This window comes from Zootoca vivipara, chromosome Z1 (assembly GCF_965207765.1).
Source record: "Zootoca vivipara chromosome Z1, rZooViv2.hap1.1, whole genome shotgun sequence".
In the NCBI taxonomy this organism is placed as follows: domain Eukaryota; kingdom Metazoa; phylum Chordata; class Lepidosauria; order Squamata; family Lacertidae; genus Zootoca; species Zootoca vivipara.
The window spans coordinates 59,722,743-59,738,747 of record NC_142583.1 but is presented as its reverse complement, the minus strand read 5'-3'; the positions used below and the strand labels follow the sequence as shown (position 1 = coordinate 59,738,747).

At 46.6% G+C, this 16,005-nt stretch overlaps 1 protein-coding gene across 1 annotated transcript in view; it reads right to left on the bottom strand.

Annotated features, from left to right (window-relative positions):
- Window positions 1-14,086, bottom strand: part of GPRIN3 (GPRIN family member 3) — a 52,446-nt gene extending 38,360 nt beyond the window's left edge. The window contains exon 1 of the mRNA XM_035112473.3: window positions 13,424-14,086. The gene's annotated coding sequence lies outside the window, so the exon portion shown is untranslated. The remainder of the gene's footprint in view (window positions 1-13,423) is intronic.
- Between the last annotated feature and the right edge of the window lie 1,919 nt (window positions 14,087-16,005).

Below are 16,005 nucleotides of genomic sequence, written 5' to 3'. Positions count from 1 at the left end.
CTGGTGCCCTATCCATCATTTTTAGCAACCCCTTTATTAGCAAGTCACAAAAAATGATGCACATTATTTTTGAATCCATATACTTGGAAAGGGGAAAAGAAGAAGATTGCCCTTCTGTTTAGTCCAAATCATCTATACTGTATAAACACAGTACTGTGCAAAACCCTAGCAACTGTTTCTATAGACAATGAACTTTCAGATTTGAAGACCACAGCAAGGTATTAGGGCATCTTACCAACTTAATGTATCTGAGATGGTAGGGATGATATTCCCTCTACAGCTTTTGCCTTTAAAACCCTAAATGGTTTTAGGACCGGAGTACCTAAATAATGGACTCCCTCCCTATCTCAGAAAGTAAGCAATGTGGTTTTACCTGCTGATATTGTTGGACTACAGCTCCCAGCAACCCTGAACGGTGGGTAAACATGGTGGACAGGGCCTTTTCTGCTGTGGCACTCAGGAATGTGGAACTCTCTGCTCCATGAGATTACAGTATCTCCTCCTACTTAGCAAGTGTTCCATTGCTGTCTGGAAAAAAAAGTCACTTTCTGCAATGTAGATTTGTTTCAGCCCTACTATTTTTAGGTTTCATCAGTTTAAATGTTTTATTGATGCTTCCTGTATTCTGTTGTAGCGATCCGCTTTTGTTTTTGATGGTACTGACTATTGGTATAAATATTATTTGCTGTGGACTTCTCCGTTTTAATATAGATAAATGAACTTTAAATTAACTTTAAAAACTGCTCACCTCACACTCACACCCTGCAGTAAACCAAGTTACTCACTTTGATGCAAGAGTTTTGCAGATTTAATAAGTAACTAAATATCCGTGATTAGAATCCCAGTTATCACAGGTCTTTGTTTCAGCAAAATAGCTGCAGAGTTCAAAGTCCACAAACCAGTTTACACACACACACACACACACACACACACACACATGATTTCACCCAATGGATAAGTTTCACCAGGAAATGATCTACATAAAGCATTTTCCACAAGGCAATTTTGTTAAAACAGACGTAAGTTCACTTGCCACAAAGTATTATTTATTTTGGTTAAATATGTTTCTCTTTCTTTGCAACATTCAGACATCACCATAGATCAGGGGTCCCCAAACTAAGGCCCGGGGGCCGGATGTGGCCCAATTGCCTTCTAAATCCGGCCCGGGAATCAGCATGTTTTTACATGAGTAGAATGTGTCCTTTTATTTAAAATGCATCTCTGGGTTATTTGTGGGGCATAGGAATTCATTCGTTGTTGTTTTTTCAAAATATAGTCCGGCCCCCCACAAGGTCTGAGGGACAGTGGACCGGCCCCCTGCTGAAAAAGTTTGCTGACCCCTGCCATAGATAATGATTTGTTGCATCTGAGCTTGTGCTGGGGGGAAAATAAGCCACAATCCTTGGATCAGTGTTACATCCAAACCAGGAGTCATGGTTTCTTCCGCTCTAAACAAACAGCTACCAATAAGCCAAGAAAACCTTGGCTTATCATTGTGGATTGTTTGGAACAAAACAAATCACAGTCCCTGCTTCAAAAGTAATGTTAATCTGAGGGCCATGGTTTGTTTCTCCCCAGTGTGAGTGGAAAGAAGCAAAGCAGGCAAGTTGGCTTAAGCACATCAAACCATTAGCTATGGTTTACTGCAGGGCCAGCCTTATCATCAGGCAGAATGAGGCAGCTGCTTCAGGCAGCAGCTGATGAGGGACTTGGAGCAGAAAGAGTTGTGTGAGTAGTATGGAGTGCCCCATGTTCCCTAAGCTAGCACTCAAGTTTGGTGAAGGATGCTCCCCATCACCTGTGATGATGTCAACTAGAATCTTGCTGGCTTTGGAAGGGGCCATCCCATTACCTTGTGACAGGAGCAAGACGGCAGTAAATCACACCGAGCAAGCTGGAGTTCACGTTTATTAGCAAGAAGATGATCTAACACAGGAGTGTCAATGAGCACAGCAATTCTTCATAGGTTTTGCCCCCATGAAGCAGTTGCTGAGACTGAAGGTCCCCACTTCCCCACAGCTGCCTAAGTCCCCTCTTCTCCAGGGGTTTCCCCAAGCAATATGAGACTGTGCCTGTGTGAAGCTAACTTCTCCACCCTCTTCATGCCTCTCCTGGTTCTGGGAGACCAGCGAGGGATGGAAGTTTGCCACAGCAGGAGAAGATACCCATGCCTCTTCATCAGCCTGACTCATCTCTACCTCCTGCTTCAGTTTCTGATTCTGGACTTCTCTCTGTGACAGACTCTCCCCGCTCACGAAGCCCTGTTTTCAGCTTCTGACACCTCCTCCCAGTCTTCTCCCTCTTACCACACATCATTGTCCCACCACCAAATCCCCTGGGCTCTGAGCCTTCTTCCCCAGCTGATTCCTCTCACCATTCCTCTGCATCCAACCAGTCTGTTAACAAGCCAATTGTGAACATAGAAAACAAAATTACACGCAACCATACAATTTCTGTAATAAGCTTAATGTTTAAACAATATTCGCAAACTGAAATTTTCTCAGTTCAATAGTATCTAATTGAATAATTCAGGTTCCAGTCCCATTAAAGTGTCTTTTGACGCAAATTATCAATACGGCGTTTGGTGTAGAAGTCTTTTAAAGTCAGATAGAGACCACAATAATCCAGAGTCAGAAAAAGGATGTTGACCTCCTTAAACTTAGCTGATGAAGATTAAAGACACCAAAACAGGGCCCTGTCCTGCCTTCTGACTTCGGATTATTGTAGACGCTATCTTACTTTAGAAGGTTTTTACATCAAACGCGGTATCGATATATTCTGACTTCGGATTGTGGTCTCTATCTGACTTTAAAAGACTTCTACACCAAACGCCGTATTGATCATTTGCGTCAAAATTCTCTTTAATGGAACTGGAACCTGAATTATTCAATTAGATACTATTGAACTGAGAAATTTTCAGTTTGCGAATATTATGTAAACATTAAGTTTATTACAGAAATTGTATGGTTGCATGTAATTTTGTTTTCTATGTTCACAATTGGATTGTTAATAGGGATTATTCTCATTAAAGGTAAAAGGACCCCTGACCATTAGGTCCAGTTGTGACCGACTCTGGGGTTGCGGCACTCATCTCACATTATTGGCCAAGGGAGCCGGCATACAACTTCCAGGTCATATGGCCAGCATGACAAAGCCGCCTCTGGCGAACCAAAGCAGCACACGGAAACGCCGTTTACCTTCCTGCTTGGAGCGGTACCTATTTATCTACTTGCACTTTGACGTGCTTTTGAACTGCTAGGTTGGCAGGAGCTGGGACTGATCAACGGGAGCTCACCCCGTCGGGGGGGATTCGAATCGCCGACCTTCTGATTGGCAAGCGCCTAGGCTCTGGGGTTTAACCCACAGCGCCACCTGCGTCCCCTTATTCTCATTATTGAATGGTATTGTTGGCCTGAGTTCTTAGTCTGACTCTTATTGGTGTGTATAACAACAAGAACTCCAATTTATCTAATATTCCAACCAGTCTGTGATATCTTGTGTTTTGACTCGGGCAAATAAATGTCTTGGACCAGCCCTGATTAACCTGATGTCTGAAAGTGGCCAAGGCTATAGCAGAATCTGCACCTGCTGTGGTAGAGCTATCTGGTGGATAAAGGCATTTCTGCCAATCTACATTACAAATATAGGAGGGATCTAGCTATCTTGTAAATACCATCTGTGTGTATATTTATTGTCTAAAGCAGCCTACTTCAACTTCCTGCCAACCTGATGCTTTGAACTCTAATTCCCCTCAGCCCTAGCCAGCATGACCAATGGTCAGCGTTAAAGGGAGCCGTGGTCCAACAAGATACGGAGGGCATCAAGTGTTTTAGGGTTCCAACTACAGTACATTGAAAGAGCTTCCAGTTTCATAGCAGCCTTATCTGGTTGGGTAGATAAACATCAACGTATTGCCTAATTTAACACTCAAACTGTGCAGGTAAGCTCTTGTTATGAAAAGGAAGCATGAGCTTATCCAAGGCCAACTCGAGCATTGGCACCAGAGGCCAAAGCTTTCATCTGCTCTGGAACGGAGGAAGCAGCAGGTGGACACTATCACAAAACATTAGGAGGAACGTCCTCACAGTATGAGCTTTGAACAGCGGCTTGGAAGATGGTGAGCTCTCCTTCACTGGAGATGTTTAAGCAGAGACTGCACGGACATTTTACTTAGTAAAAATTGTTAGCTGCCTTTCAAAATAACTGTGTTTTCCCAAGGCGGCTTGCACCCAGTGGCATAGCAGTGGTTGCCCCAGGCGCAAAATTGTTAAGGGTGCAAAATTTCAGTACCCGGTGCTACCTCAATACACTAGGCTCCATTGAAACAGATTCCCCATGTGAACCAGGAAGTGACCTCCCCAGGCAATGGATGATGCGGACACCGTTAGGCAGTTGAATGCGCATGCGTACTCCAGTTATTTAACCCCTCCTTCACCCTTGGCTCTGGCAACCCACACTACGCCACTGCTTGCGATGTCTGTTAAAGCCAGCAAAAAACATAGTCGATGTCACAATAACACAACACACAATAATAATAAGCAGAACACAGTACGGCCGCAGCATTCTTCCAGCAAATCACCATAGAACAGAAACTAAATCAGTCAGGGATGCCTTGGGCAGAGGGGTGGACTAGATGAATCAGAGGATCCCTTCCAATTCCACGACTCAGTTTTTATGAATTGTTATGTTCTTACAAGGAACTGAAATGTACCATTCTGAAGGTGCTACAATAGCTTAGAAATACCTAATTGGGAATATATAGAGTAGACATAGCCTGCTCATGCGTATAATAGGCTGCCTAACAAAAAGCTCAACAGGAGCAGGTTCTGTCACAGCAGCAGAAACAGCTGGATCTGTTTGAATTTGTTCCTGCAACACAGTCGTTAAAAACACAGTATTATTCTTTCTCTGACTTCATGGATAGGAAAAGGTTTTCACAGGGAAGCTGTCATATGCCAAGTGAGAAGATTCATCCACGTCTAGCCCAGTGCTGTCTGCCCTGATTGGCAGTGGCTCTCCAGGGAGTCAGGCAGAGAGCCTTACCCATCACCTGCCACCATAACCTTTTTAACTGCAGGTGCCAGGGATTGAACCCAATTCCATCTGCATGTGAAGCAGGAGCTCTGGTCTCCTGCTCAGCAGGCAACAGTGGAGAGAAGCAGAGGAGGATTCCATCCCAGCTTTCTATGGAAGTACTGGGTTCTTCTTCACAAAATACCTATAACACCCTGGCTCTTAGATATGCCACACTTAAGGCTGGTTCACACATGTACACGCATCCCTTGGTTTGGGGCAGCTGGTTGCGCAAACCCACTTCACAAAAAACAAAACAAAAAAACACCACTGTGTTTAAAACGCTGTGAGAGTCCTCCATGGAAGAGAATTACCTCATTGACAGCCTATTCATGTCTGGAGATCATTAAAGTTACAGTCACCGAGTGATAAACCTGCACACAATCCTATGCGTGCCTAGTAAGAAAAGAGAAATGTCTGCATTTTTCAGGGAACAGACCTTATTTGCATGTTCTGGATCAATAAGCACTTATCTTTAAGAGTCCACGCTTCTCCACACATTGCAATGCGGTTTGTGGCTCAACCAAAAATGCATATTGAAATGCATTGTTTTAGGGCAAAAGGCATGCAAAAATGTGGTTTGTGCGCGCGCATGCATTTAAGACAAGATTGCAGATTGATGCGGCAAAGACTGATTGAATGAGCAGAACCAAAATAGACACAGGCTGAAAACAGATTTGTGTCATCCATTGTAACTCAAAAGTATGTCGTGTTGAGTTCAATGGGGCTTACTCTCATGTAAGTGCACACAGGATGAGTGATGTCATGTGTTTGTGGGACGGGGCGGGAGGTTTATTGGATATATTTCTGAGAGAGACCAACTGGCTGGTTGGGACTTCCATTGTGAAGAAGAAAAGGGAAAGGTCCCTTCCTTTGCTCTGCCCTTTGTCTTGGGGACAGAACTTTCAAAATGACAACCGGTGGGGTGTCATAATATAGCGTGTCCCCAGATTTCCCACTGGCTGCCTCCTTGATGGATTCAAAGAGAAGGTTCAGAACCAGAAGCAATTTAATCATGGTCTTAGAAGTACGTGCGCAGGGAGAAAATGCCCTGTAGGAAAGGCCTGTTCCTATCTGGCAGACAAAGGCATAACAAGATCAAATAGGGGAAAATTGCTGCAGCGATGTTCCAAGTCGGTACATTTTTAACCGGGGCTAATTAGACAATGGTTCAAAAATGTAGGGGAATGGGGTGGCGCCCCCCTTTGCTAGGAATCTTTAAAAACTCTGGAGCTGCAGACCTATGGCAGCTCAACCTTCTTACTACCTTATGTGTTCTTGTGCTTTTGTATTGTAAGCTGCCCTGTGACCCTTGGAGGAAGGCCGGTTTAGAAATTTAATAATAATGATAATGATAATCACCTCACTTCTGCAGGCTGGGAGGCCTCTTGCCAGCTCAGGATTTTAAAAATAAAATAAAAGTCAAGGAACACTGCGGAGAAAGCACAGACCGTTCCAGGAAGCTGCAGTATTCCAAAATGTGTTGATGTTTGGCTGTTATTGAGAAAGCAGGGAGGAAAATAATAATAATAATAAAAATAAAGAAACAATCTTAAAATGAAATTATTCAGATTCTTCTGGAGAAGACAGATCTGTGTTTGTTTCATTAGTGCTCCAAATATTTAAGAGTACGCCTGAAACATCTACTGTGTCAACTGGCCTTCAAGTCAAAGCTGGACATCTGCCTAGGAAGCTCATGATTTGTCCAAGTTCTAGTTGCCAATTAATTACCATTACTAAGCTATTATTATAATTTCTAGAGTATAATCAACGGGCGCGATGCTTTACAAAGTACAAGAGGACAGGTCCCTGCCTCAAGGAACTTACAATCTATATTATTCACTGCAAGGGGGGGAGAAGAGGAGGGAGGTGAATTCAGTGGTAAACAGGGAAAGAATCTGCATTATTTCAGGTACACATGCTTAGGGTTAGACGGCAACCAGATACCCACTTCTCTATGAGTAAAACCCACTGGGCTCAACGGGACTTTATTTCTGAGTAAACATGCAGTGAATTGTACTGTTAGTTATTTACAGCAGGGCAACATGGGGGGGGGGGGTTAAGGGGAATGTCAAAGGCATCATTGAAAGGGGAGCTCAGAGACAGAGGCAGCTGTCCTGCACGCAGAAGGTCCCAGGTCCTATCCTTAGCATCAGATCCCTACTTGAAACCCTGGAGAGCTGCTGCCAGTCAGTGTACACAATACTGAGCTAGATGGATCCGTGATCTAACTCTCTAACTTGGTATAAGACAGCTTTCTATGTTTGAGGGGAGTTTGAAGAGAAAGAAGTGACAACATGCAGGGGACCTGGAAAATATCTGAACATGTTCTCCACCTCCCACATCTCATTCTCTGGTGCAAAGAGGGAATTGGTGACTTTGCTATGTGTACAGACCAACTTTTGATTTTATTTAATACTTGTATTCTGCTTCTCCAACAACAAATGCCAAGCTCAAAGCGGCTCACAATAATCACAACAGCATTAAAAAACAACAAAGGTAAGGTAAAGGTAAAAGTAAAGGACCCCTGGATGGTTAAGTCCTGTCAAAGGCGACTATGGGGTTGTGATGCTCATCTCGCTTTCAGGCCAAGGGAGCTGGCGTTTGTCCACAGACAGCTTTTTGGGTCATGTGGCCAGCAGGACTAAACCACTTCTGATGCAATGGGACACCGTGACAGAAACCAGAGCGCATGGAAACACCATTTACCTTCCCGCCGCAGCGGTACCTATTTATCTATTTGCACTGGCGTGCTTTCGAACTGCTAGGTTGGCAGGAGCTGGGACCGAGCAATGGGAGCTCACCCCATCTTGGGGATTCAAGCTGTTGACCTTCTGATCAGCAAGCCCAAGAGGCTCATTGATTTAGACCACAGCGCCACCTGCGTCCACTGCAATCGCTTTGCTATCAAACACAATAGCACATAAATAAAGCAAATGACAATATGCTTTATTCATCAAAACGATTCATGCAATTCAATAAAATCATAGTAATTCAAAACATCAGAAAACACCACAAATCATTCATCAAAATGATTAATACAACCCAACAGTGTCATGGCAACTTTCCCTTTCATCTGCCTTGTGTTACTATTGCAACTTGTTGTCTACATTTCTGTCTAAATGTGAGCTATGGCTCATCATTTCTTTCCCAATCCTCTTGTGTTTATTTGCTCTTTAGCCATCAGCCACCAGTCGCTGCTCTGGTAACAGATTCCCACCCAGTTTCAAGCCAATTAATGCAACCACAAAACCAGCGTTCCTTCACAACATAGACTCAGCAAATCTGGGCAAGACTCAGGACCCAGTAAAGTGGCTGCACTTCCTCTGGTCAGCCATCTGGCAATTCAGCCTCACTTAGAGAGAGCTGCTGAGAGCAAGTTGCATTGCAAGCAGGCAAAGCGTGTGGCCAGGGTCTCCAGATGGACCCACTGCATGCCAAAATCTGCAAGGATCCGCTCAGCTCAGGTGCCAATTCAGTCCTGGAGAATTAGTCCTTGTCTGAGGACCTTCTGGGGCAGCATGCCTCTGCTCCAACATGCAACAATGTTCCAGGACAGCACTGGGGAATCTGTAGCCTTCCAAATGTTGTTGGATAACAACTCCCATCTTCCCTGCTCCTATTCTAGGACAATAGGAATGTGTCTGTACTCTGCACAACCCCCTCAATTTGGCATGGGCCCATCATCTAGATGGGACAATTGAGAACATCTGTATAAATCAGAGACATCACCTTGCCTACAAAGGTCCGTATAGTTAAAGCTATGGTTTTCCCAGTAGTGATGTATGGAAGTGAGAGCTGGACCATAAAGAAGGCTGATCGCCGAAGAATTGATGCTTTTGGATTATGGTGCTGGAGGAGACTCTTGAGAGTCCCATGGACTGCAAGAAGATCAAACCTATCCATTCTGAAGGAAATCAGCCCCGAGTGCTCTCTGGAAGGACAGATCGTTAAGCTGAGGCTCCAAATACTTTGGCCACCTCATGAGATGAGAAGACTCCCTGGAAAAGATTGGGAAAGATTGAGGGCACTAGGAGAAGGGGACGACAGAGGACGAGATAGTTGGACAGTGTTCTCGGAGCTACGAACATGAATTTGACCAAACTGCGGGAGGCAGTGGAAGACAGGAGTGCCTGGCGTGCTATGGTCCATGGGGTCACGAAGAGTCGGACACGACTAAACGATTAAAAAACAAGTATAAATCACTAACAATCCATCTCTATACCAGAGTTTCCCAAACTTGGGTATCCAGCTGTTTTTGGACTACAACTCCCATAATCCCTAACCACTGCTAATGAGGGATGATGGGAGTTGTATTCTAACAACAGCTGAAGGCCCAAATTTGGGAAAGCCTATGCAAACTGGATTGTATCAGTTCAGGTCTGGTGCGTTTATGTAAGGATGGGGAGGAAAATTGTTCCAGTTCAAGTTTAAAGGCAAACATACCATGTTTGCACCTTCTGAAACATCAAACCAACCGAAATACAGCCATGCATCAATATTCTCACTTCCCGGAATGTTGCAGTGCGGTTCTCCAGTTGAGTAACATGTATAGAAATGCACATAGTAGGGTGAAATGTGCATTAGAATGCACATATTCGTGAAAATTACATGCAAAAAAAAAAAGCATTACATGAGGGGAAACGTGTTTGGAGACATTCGCTGGTGAATTTTCATGAGGCCTTTAATGTGCAGATTGATTGGAAATGTGGGGAATGACCTAGGATTGGAAAAAATGCAAAACACAGAGCGAAACCAAAACATACAAATCCCCCCCCCCCCGTCCCTGGTATTATTTCACATGCTCAAATGCTTCCTGAAATGGATGAAGAAGGATCTGTACACATGCAAAAGAAGAGATCAAAAGAAAGGCTGGGCTTTTCATTGAACGCAAATCACTTTGTTGTAATTGGAGAAGTGACTCAAATTCCATTGACAAATAGGCTAGAACCCTTCTCCCTAACACCCATTTTTCCCTGTGAAATTGAGGGTTAAGGTGAAATTGAGTTATCGGCCGAAGTCACCTAGCGGGTTTTAGGCCCAGTAGGGGTTTGAACCCTGCTCTCTCCTCCCAACACCCTTCAGCATTCTTACAGAATCAGGTGACCTTTGCCAGTGTGGTGTTAAGAGCAGTAGACTCGTAATCTGGGGAACCGGGTTCGCGTCTCTGCTCCTCCACATGCAGCTGCTGGGTGACCTTCGGCTAGTCACACTCCTCTGAAGTCTCTCAGGCCCACTCACCTCACAGAGTGTTTGTTGTGGGGGAGGAAGGGAAAAGAGAATGTTAGCCACTTTGAGACTCCTTTGGGTACTGATAAAGTGGGATATCAAATTGAAACTCTTCTCTTCTTCTTCTACTCCATGTACAGAAGCAAACCAGACTGGCAGCTGATGTTTGGTTCAACGCTGGAGATACAATGGTGTTCTCTATGGCACCCAAGGTCACCAGGATAGCTCTGGGGAGCACAGAGCGCATACAGCTGCGTCCCTTACCTGTCCCTCTGCATCTGCTGCCTGAGACAGCTGGCTCACTATGTCTAATAGCAGGGCTTCCTTGGGATAGAAAAACCACTCATTGGCAGAGCACTTGCTTTGCATAAAGAAGACCCCGGCAGGGGCAAACCTTGGTAATATAGTGCTGGGCTTTGGGAAGAAGCCACGATGCTCTGGCAGGGTTCTGGAGCCCTCCAATCTCCTTCCCAAAGCCGGGCAAGAAGAAGAAGAGTTTGGATTTGATATCCCGCTTTATCACTACCCGATAAAGGGATAAAGGCCTCATTAGGGAAAGTGTGCCTCGGTTTAAGAACGGACTTCAGGAATGGATCAAGTTCGTAAACCGAGGTACCACTGTGTTGTATATCTTCCTGTGCTCACCTTTCCTTCAGCAAAAGCACCAGAAGAATACCTGTCTGTTCTCCTGGCAACCCTGTTGGGACAGTGAGCACGATAAGGCAGCCACCTCACACAGGCTAGTCCTGTACCCTCACACCCTGCTTAGGCCTTCTCCCTACGACCCAGCCACATTCCTATGGGCTTTCAGGGGGAGCCAACATGGCTTCCATCCAGCTGTCTCTGGACTACAGCTCCCATCAGCCCCAGCCAGCCTGGCCAATGCTAAGGGGACTGACAGTCATGGCTAAGCATTGCAGAACCATCTGAAAATCAATGAATGAAAAATGGAGGGGTGGGGGAAAGTGTACCAGGATACATGCAGGCTGGCAGGGGAAACAGAAAATGCGGTGGATGCAATTTTTTGGCACAAATATAGATACCCCACTCTCTATCTGCAACGCTCCCCCCCACAACAATCAGTGGCAGCAGGAGCAGCAGGAGCCACCCAAACCGTACGTGTGAATTAACGAAAGATGCCACAAGGCTTGTGTTCTGTTGTTGTCTTGTTTTCCCCATCACCTGCACTGAGGAAGTATTTTGGTGCTGTGACAGTGGTGTTGCTATGGCAATGACTCTTCTATCTACTGGATTGAGTCGGGAGGGGGCAACCTGCACAATCCGAACACACTGCAGCAGTGTGATAGAGGGCAGGATCCAGAGGGAAGTTCTGCTTCACACATTCTTCTGCAGCTCCCATTCATCTCAACAAACTGCGTGCCAGTTTGTTCTGGACTCTGTCCAGATATTTTTCTGGACTCTGTCCAGATATTTTTAACCATTTGTCGGCAAAAAACCTCTGTAGTAGGCATATTGTGAACCCATTTTTATTATTATAAAAAATTAATACATCTGACTTACATCTATCTGTTTGTTGGCAATTCTCCTCCCCACCTTTTCTTGTAAAAGCCCTCCGTCAAATGAAATATAATTAAGTCAATAAACCAAGAGTTAAAATGCCTTCTTGAGACACGTGTATATTGCCTAGTCTGTTGTTCAGCTTTTGTTACCAACAAGCCACAACTTGGAAACAGGAAGAAGAAACTCAGTGTTTGTTCAAAGGTAAAGAAGCAAAACTTTGCACCCTCCCTGAACCCTCTCCTCCATTCATTCTGAGCAACGACAAATGAGGGTGTCCCTTTTCTTCCGGTCTCCTAAATCAAAATTGCTATGGTGGTGCAATTGCTAAGGTTTGCTCTAGAAAGTGGTGGTTTTTAGTGCCAATTTTACAAAGGGTGTATATGGAAGACGATTGCTGTTCTTGAGACTAAATGTATTTCCAAGGTAAAGCTGAACACAAGGCGATATCAGCTACCCCTGTATGAGTTAGAATCTCTCCCCTGTTTTGTGCTTACAGACTCTTGCACACACACTTCTAAACAGGCAAAGCAGAACAGTGGTTTATGTGCTCTGGAGAACACCTGGGTTGGTGCAGGCCTCAATTTACCTTGACTTCTGGCAAGATCAGAATCGTAGTTAAAAAGGATTGAGATCCTTACGTCGTCGCCTGGAATGATCATTTGTGCAAAAGTAGCCTAGGAAGCAGCTGGCCTCTTGAAAGCACCAGGGCCTCTCACCCTGACCTTGCGTCTGGGAAAAGTTCCCTCAAGTGCTTTATTTTCATAATAAATTATCCAGCCATCAAAGCAGCTCGTAAACAGTTAGTACACATGTCACGCATCTGGGCTTCAATCCAGTCCCCATCGTTTGTTCCCTCTTCCCCAAGGCACTTCTCATTGGATGTCTCTTCCAATTCCTTTCTAGGGGAGAATAGAAATCCTAAAGGCATCAAAGCCTTTATGGGATGTAACTAATAATATCATCATAATTTGAGTTGGCCATTGACCTGATTTAATTTTTGGTTCATGCAAACTGGCGATCACTTGAAGGAGGGGACTGACCTCCTTTTAAAATACTGTAAATGTATTTGCCCATCACCACCATACCAAAAACACGCATGCAACTTTTTTTTCTTGCTCTCTCCCTACAAGGGCCAGTAAAACTACATATCTGCAAAGAAGATATTAGGGTTGAATGTGCCTGAAATGAATGCAACCACGGCCAGGGCAACTGAACTTATCTGCAAATTTCACCTAATATTAGTAAGTAGTTTCTTCCTATCAAAGCCGGGACTTCCATAATAATACTATTTGCATATTTAGAAGGGGAGAGAAACGATGAAAACAAGACTGGCGAGGAAGGGGTTTGGATGCCATTTCTTCCATTAGGCGCAGCGCGATCCTAACCCTATGTCAATTCCGCTGTGCTTTTGGCCGCGGCCATGCATTTTCGGCACGTTTCCTTGGAAGAACGAATTACTCCCCAGCTACGCGCGCGCCTAGGAGTAATACAGTAAACAAATATTTGAGACGCGCCAGGATTTCTATCAGAATCCTCACCGGCCGTCGCCAGCAACCTGCCTTGCCCCAACGCAAGCGCAACTCCCCGAGCCTCCGCTTACCTTCCGCAGCCAGGAGGAAGCAGCAGCGGCCGCCGCAGCACCGGCAGCCAGGAGAGATGACCTTGCAGAGAAATTCCTCATCGGAGCAGCAACCAAGCACCTTTCCCCGCTCGCAGCCTGGCGCGTAAAAACGCAGACAGAAAGAGCCCTCCAGGTCGGGATCTAGGCGCCCAAGCGGCCAGGATGGATCTCCCCGCGGGCGAAACCCGGAAAGTCTCGTCTACGAAGGCTCGGATTTTGAGGGAAAACCCACCGTGGGGAGACGGAGCCACAAGTCGAAAGCGGAGGCAAAGCCGGGAACGCCGCGGCTGCTTGGATGGCTCCGGCTCCGGCTCCTCCCGGCGCGCATTTGGCGCTGTTGCCGAGGGCGGCGCAGGTGCCTCCTGGGGGGCGTTTCTAGCCTTGGCCGGGCGGACGGGGAGGCGGCTGCTTCCGCTGCCGGCGGCTCCCGCAGAGGTTGTGCCCGCCCGCAACCGCCTTCGGAGCAGCCGCTCCTCCAAGGTGGCCCGCGATGTGACGAGCTGAGAGGGAGCCGCGTGCCCGCGCGTCACAAGCTCGCGTTGCTGGCTGCGCCGGCCAGGAATCGGGGCATTCAGAGCAGCCCCGGGAGGCGGAGCAGGAAGGCCGCCTGCGCCGGCGAGACCAAAGCCTCTCGCCCGGGTTGCCTCTCCGCCCGACGCATTTCTCAAGAGCTTCCTGCTGCAGGAGAGAGGAGGACACAGCAGCTGAAGTTTCCGCCCGTCTGGGGCCAGGTTTTCGTTCCTCACCGCCAAGTGCCATCCAGCCTCGCCCTTCTCTTCGTTCCCATTTTGGAGAGTGCTCCTGCCCATGTGCAGAGTGTTATCCGCCCCACTCACACCTTGCTACATACCCAGAGCCAGTGCGCCCAGTTCAGAGTAGATGGCTCAATGCAAGCAGTTTCCAGCGGACAGGAAACCTGGTGTTAATGGCCTGTTCTTTTTTGGTGTTAAATATTGCAGAAGGCTGAAGTCTCTCTGTTCTGTGATCAGGGGTGCCAGCTTGAATATAATATTGGGGGGGGGGGGTGTTAAGCACTGCCCTGCACAATCAAATCACCTGATGCAGTGTACCCACACCATTTGAATGGCAATGCCATCAACTTGGGGTGGGGGGTGGTCCCCTCAAATATTTTATTGAAGGGGTGTGGATCATGGCCCCTAGGAGCTGGCTCCTATAATATTGATTAACAGACAAGCATTCTACTGATGAAATGCTGGTGTGTCCTGTAGTGGAGTAGACCAGCTTTCTGTGAAGACAAATGTGAAATCATAAATGATAGACACTTAACACGATTTAGGTGACGCTATCAATATACATGGTGCTTCACCACAGATAAACTTGTAATAACTCACTATTGATAATAATGAATAACAAGCAAAAGGGTATGTGGAAGAACGGCCTAGAAACACTAGCTATGACCATTTGAATTTGCTTGTGCGATTTCTGTTTTTGACCTTGGGCGAATGTGTGAATTGTGGCAATTTCCACTCCTGTTTCCATTTCTGACAGAAATCTGCAACATCCCTACACCTCTTGCATATCTGGTGTTGTGCCATTGCAAGAAGGTCGCCCTTCAGCCACCTGTGTGGTAAAGGGAATATTCCTCTTTGCAAGTAGAGAACTGTCAGACCATGGAACAAGGGCAGGGTAGAGCCTTCCTCTATGGCAGGGGTCCCCAGACTTACCGGGCTTCGGGCCGGAGGGCGGGGGAGTGCACGCCCGTGCGCATGCGCACACGCACACGGTCGGAAAAAAATCGCCGAAAATCGCTTGTGCGCATGCGTATGGGCCTCCCCCGACCCGGAAGTGCATCGGAAATGACCTCTTCTGGGTCGGGAGAGGCCCATACGCATGCGCACAAAGGATTTTCGGCGATTTTTTGCCGATTTTGAATTTCGTCACTGCGCCGTGCGCCGCAAGAGCGGGCGGCGGCAGCGGGCAGCGGGGGTCGTCGCGGGCCGGATTGGGAGGCCAATTGGGCCGCATCCGGCCCGGGGGCCGTAGTTTGGGGACCCCTGCTCTATGGCCTCCACCTGTTGGCTTCTGGAACTAAGCTTCATCTGTGGGAAAGTTTTTAAAATGTGGTAGCCACCCATCACGACCTACAATCTCAAGTGGTACAGTCTGCTCTGCCACCTCATTCCATTGCATGTGCAGAACACACCCAAGCACTGCATCTATTCACCAAGCTTGAGATTCCCATGGTGAGAGAACAAGGCAGAAGAAGAAGAAGAAGAAGAAGAAGAAGAAGAAGAAGAAGAAGAAGAAGAAGGAGGAGGAGGAGGAGGAGGAGGAGGAGGAGGAGGAGGAGGAGGGGGGGGCAGGGAGCACATTTTAACAGGCTTTCCCTTCAAGCACCCTGCACCCAGATGCTACAGGGATCAAAAGGGCAACAGCAGAACTTTGAGCTGAGCCCACAAAGTCACCAGTAACTTAGCGTAGCTCCTTCACAATTGGTCTCATTTCCCCAGCTGGTACCAGTCACTAAATTCTGGACCAGTGGCAATTTCCAAGCAGGCCTCTGCTTGTGGTGTCATCGGTGTGCGATGGCATCTTGCAGA